The sequence below is a fragment of the Bidens hawaiensis genome, unplaced genomic scaffold (assembly GCF_021521415.1).
Source record: "Bidens hawaiensis isolate Kalapana, Puna unplaced genomic scaffold, B.hawaiensis_p1.1 tig00042837_1, whole genome shotgun sequence".
In the NCBI taxonomy this organism is placed as follows: Eukaryota; Viridiplantae; Streptophyta; class Magnoliopsida; order Asterales; family Asteraceae; genus Bidens; species Bidens hawaiensis.
In genome coordinates this window covers 90284-95263 of record NW_027497587.1, presented here as the reverse complement: position 1 = coordinate 95263, position 4980 = coordinate 90284, and the positions used below count along the sequence as shown (strand labels likewise).

General features: G+C 34.8%; 1 non-coding gene across 1 annotated transcript; it reads left to right on the top strand.

The window, feature by feature from the left end:
• The first annotated feature begins 1578 nt into the window (after positions 1-1578).
• LOC143593835 (small nucleolar RNA snoR83) lies at positions 1579-1709 on the top strand. The gene has a single exon (XR_013146206.1). It is a non-coding gene; the product is annotated as a small nucleolar RNA snoR83 (small nucleolar RNA).
• Positions 1710-4980: the final 3271 nt, after the last annotated feature.

Below are 4980 nucleotides of genomic sequence, written 5' to 3'. Positions count from 1 at the left end.
TCGTTTTGTCTAAAATGTAGTGTGTTTTAGTGTAATTTTGGATTTAGGGATAGAGTGTTGGATTTAAGTGGAGAAGGATGATGGGCCTATTTTTATTTAAAAAGTTTGAAGCATTTTGATAATCAAGCTTATCCACTAAAACCCCATGTTTGAAAGCAATAGACAAATAGACAATGATTCAGTGATGGTGTTAAGATGAGGTTGCCATGTTAAATAAAGTCATGATACCTTGTAAGAGTAACTAGGCCTTTTAAACCTAATTTTATACCAGTATACGGAGTATTTGCAACTCTTTTATCTACCGACCTCGAAATGATGTTTACTTAATATAAACTTATTAGGACAAAGAATATAGAATGGATATCACACTGTTATAAATAACAATGCGTCACAACCAGGTTTGTACAAAAAAACCGGTTTAAGACCAATTCACTATGTCAGAACCGAACCAGTTTGACCAAACCGACCAGCCGGCCATTTCTAGTATTGGCCCTCCTTTCGGAACTACCAAACCGGTTTGAAAACGAACCTAATTGAAATAAACTGGTTTTAAACCAGTTTTAAACTGAATCAAATCGAATCTGACAAGTTCGAACATTCATGCTCTTAAACCGGTTTGGGTTAAACTGGTTTTGACCAGGCGTTGATCAAACCGGTTCGGTTTGAAAAAAAAACATATTTTGTACACCTCTAGTCACAACTAGGGTGACAATCTTGACCCATGGGTTATATCAAAATGTATAAGATGAGCCAGAATAGGTCAAACTAAAAAAAGAAAATGATTGAAACGGGTCAAAACGGGTTGACATTTCTCGGGATTTTTTTATGGAACGAGAAAAACGGATGAAACTTTTTGGTATTTTTACTTTTTACGTTTTTGATTTATATTTCGAGTTATAATTTTTAATTATTTTTTTTTGAATTTTTTAGTGAGGGGTTTTGAAATGGGTCAAAATGGGTTGAGATTTCAAAACCCCTCACCAAAAAATTCAAAAAAAAATAATTAAAAAATTATAACTCGAAATATAAATCAAAAACTTAAAAAGTAAAAATACCAAAAAGTTTCCTCCGTTTTTCTCGTTTCATAAAAAATAAAAAAAAACAAAAAAAAACCCAAGAAATGTCAACCCGTTTTGACTCGTTTCAATCATTTTCTTTTTTTAGTTTGACCCATTCTAACTCATCTTATACATTTTGATACAACATATTCAACCCATGGGTCAAGATTGCCACCCCTAGTCACAACTATTAAAAACATTGTTATTAAAAATCTTATTCAAAACGAAAAACAATAACCTTTTTTAATGCTTTAATGATTTAATTCAACACAAAACTATGTTATGTTACTTTAGTAATTGGATTGGGCACGGGGCTTTACAAAGAAACATGAACTTGGGCTTTCAAATTCTAATAAATAAAAGCCTTTTAGGGTTTTCGTTTGTTCCTATATAAACACACATTCATCTTCCACTTTCAATCATCGTACCCGTATGGCCGTATCTCAATCTCAACGGTAAGGTGTTATAATATAGAGTCTTTTATTTTATTATTGAATATATATGTTTGTGTGCCTCCATAATCCCAGATAAGCTAAACTGGTTCTTATTCTGATTCATGGGAGGCCAACAACAAACACAGTGGTAGTTTCGCTGAGAAACCCTTTACTTGTTTTCATCGAAGGTGTTTCATAGTAACTTATCCATACATTTGTTTTATTTTGTGTTTGATTTTTAATTTTTTTCAGTTGATTTATTTGGATATATTTTGTTAAGATTGTTATAAAATAACTGAAATTTTTATTGATGATTAAAAATTAATACCGAATATATGTCAGTTGTAATGATAGTTGATTAAAATTTGTTTATGTTACAATTTTGTTATAGATGAAGGCCCCACTATATGTCATTAGTAATGATATCTGTTATGGGCCGAGCCGGAGCGAACACACACTATAAAAAATGAGCTATATGTGAAATTGAGCAACTAAGGGGTTGTTTGGGATTCCTTATTTTTACTAACATTGTAACTTATAGCTTATGTCTTAAATAAGGCGTAAGGAGGTAAAACAAGGAATCCCAAACACCGCCTAAGTATTGTTGAAAAGTTTTAATTACTGGTTTTTAATTAAACAAGATACATGAGGGACGAGTAGGTAGTTTTAGAGAGTGTTGGACTGTATTTCACTTCTTTTAAAATATATGAGTATGAGGACTATTACTTTACTTTTATGTTCAGTTGTCAAGTTCCTATTTTGTTAATGTTAATTGGGTCATTAATAATATGATTACAACGTCGACATGCACACTGAAAGAAGAACCCTCTTTCATCCTACAGCTAATGAGCTGTTTCATTGTGTCGAAACGTACTTAAAGGACTTGTTTCTGAAACATGTCCTTAAGTTGCTAAGCCATCTCATAGGCACCAGAGTCTTCTAAGCTTTTAGCAAGCTCGAATGTCATGATGGCTAACATAATGCAGAAAACCTCAGATGAGTCATCACTATGACTCTCTATAACTTTTTTAGCAACGAATGTATTGTTTTCAGGCTCGGTTGGAACATGTTCATTGAGAACATACAGTCTCTTTGCCATGGTGAGAAAAAGTCTCAAATTATGGTGCTATTCGATAAAGTTAGTGACATTCAGTTTATCCTCCTCAAAGATAGACTTAGAGCGTAAGACGAGTTTTCGTTAGACGGCAATTGATAAATACATAAAAAATAAATCTTTTTAGTATTTTTGACGTTGTAATTCTATTTATTAATGACCCAATTAACATTAATAAAATAGGAACTTGAGAATCTGACTTCTAGTTTTTAATGGCAGCCGTAGCACACAACATTAATATGTGGTTAGGTGTAACAACGTGAAAATTTTGAGTTTAAAATATCAACTTTACAAAGTCTAAGAATTAAAATTGTCAAATTCCAAACTTGAGGGTTTAAATTGAAAATTTTGATTTCCTGACCCATCGCGCTATGCGATGAGTCAGAGGAGAGCCTCATTGCGTATCGCGATGGGGTACCTGACACAATGTGACACGTGTGCCAAGTGGCACTGGTTATCGCCACGTGGCAACACTGCTGCCACGTGTAGCGGTGTCTGCCATGTGTCAACATGTGGCAGGTCTACGCTGTGAGTCAGCAGACTTATATCGCGATACGCGATAGGTCTGCTGAGGAGCCTATCGCGTATCGCAATAAGGACCAAAATTTCGTCTATAAATAGCAGTCAAGGGCTGCTCATTTTCAGCATCCCAAACTCAGTTGTTCTCTCACTCTCTCTAAATCTCACTACAACCCGACAAGCATATAAACGATCTGCCTCGATAAGCGTGCCACGATCTTTCATTTGTGTACAAACGTTTCCTCGAAGTTTGTGCTACTCTCCACCCTCATTCATCAAGAAGGCGTTGTTATGACAACGAGTCCCGAAAAACGTGCCGACGAGTGTTGAAGTTGGTATATCAAAGTTGATCGAGAAAAGTAAAGCGGCGTCGGAGTGCTGCTCAATTCTCTAGAATTTCTATACGCCATTAAGGTTAGGCGTAATGATAAATTCAATATAATTTAATATTATATTTAAGGCTTAAGCCTTAAGTCGAAGATATACTCAATACCTCGATAAAAGAAAAGAAATGAAAACATAACAAAGAAATGAATAAAAGATTGTGTATTGAATATTGTGATAACATATATATGTGTGTAAGTATATATGTAAATATTCTTTGTTATGAAATATTATTTATTGAATAAAGAGTATTCTTAAATAATAAAGAAAATGATTACGTTTCTTGAAGATGAAGAAACGTCGGGTTTCTATATAAACTAAAGGTTTATAACTTACTTTTAAACTAAAGGTTTTCAAGTAAATAAGAATTGAACTAAAGGTTCAATTAAGGATTGAGATATCCGACTAACAAAAAGTTATACTCGTACTATAGGTGCGAGATAACAAAGAAGAGGGAAAGACCCTCGGACAGTGTATTGAAGCTGATCCAAAAGAGAAGGCTATACTCGTACTATAGGTGCAAGATAGCAAAGGAAAGACCCTTGGACGGTGAGTGAAGCCGATCCTAAAGAGACAAGGTGAATACGCCCATAAACTTTTACTTATTTAAAAATGAGTCAAACATGTTATTTGAAATTGTTTACAAGGAACTATGTGTTCTGAAAACCGTTATAAATAAATGGTATAAACCTAGTCCTCAGGCTGTGGTATACGTATGTCTGGATCCTTACATAGGTGGTACTATGCGATGTATGGGCATGATCGCACCACCCTTGGTCGTAGGACGCTCTCCTGCAGAGTACGACCGTTGTGTATATTTACGGGTACTTAACTAAGTCGAACGCTGCGGTGTTTGCTGAGGTGACCTAACGTAGAGGCTCATATTTATAATGTGTTATTTGGCTTTGTTATTCCTAAGCCACGTTGGGCCGAGGCAGGCGTAGTCTCGAGGGGTAATAAAGTAAAAGAAATATTTTTGCGTCAGCGTGTTCACCAGCATTCGTTGCTGACATATTTTATTACATTTTGCAGGTGAACAAAGTTAGAGCTTGGAAATGACGAAGTACTAATATCCGATGGCTCGGATTTCTTTTGTATAAGTTTAAACATGGTGGTTTGTAAACATAAACAAGTAATCTTTTGTTAACAACTCTAAACGGGTATTTTATAATTCCCGTCTTTTGAATGTATATATAAATTACACTTTCGATCCTTAAAGTTTTATAAGTCTTCCGCAAATTAACGCAACTCTGAATTATTTACAAACACGATACCAACTAATGGGTCGCACTCCTAGGCCCTAGAAAGGGGTGTGACATTAGGAGACTGACAACGATTGTGAATAGAGCACAACTCCTGGTTATGAGGCCTAATAAGACAACGATTGCCGAAATAGACGTGTTTAGCTTCATCTATGCCCATATTAAGTTTTCAGACAGTTGTGTCACGTAACAGAAGAGTAAAGTAATAG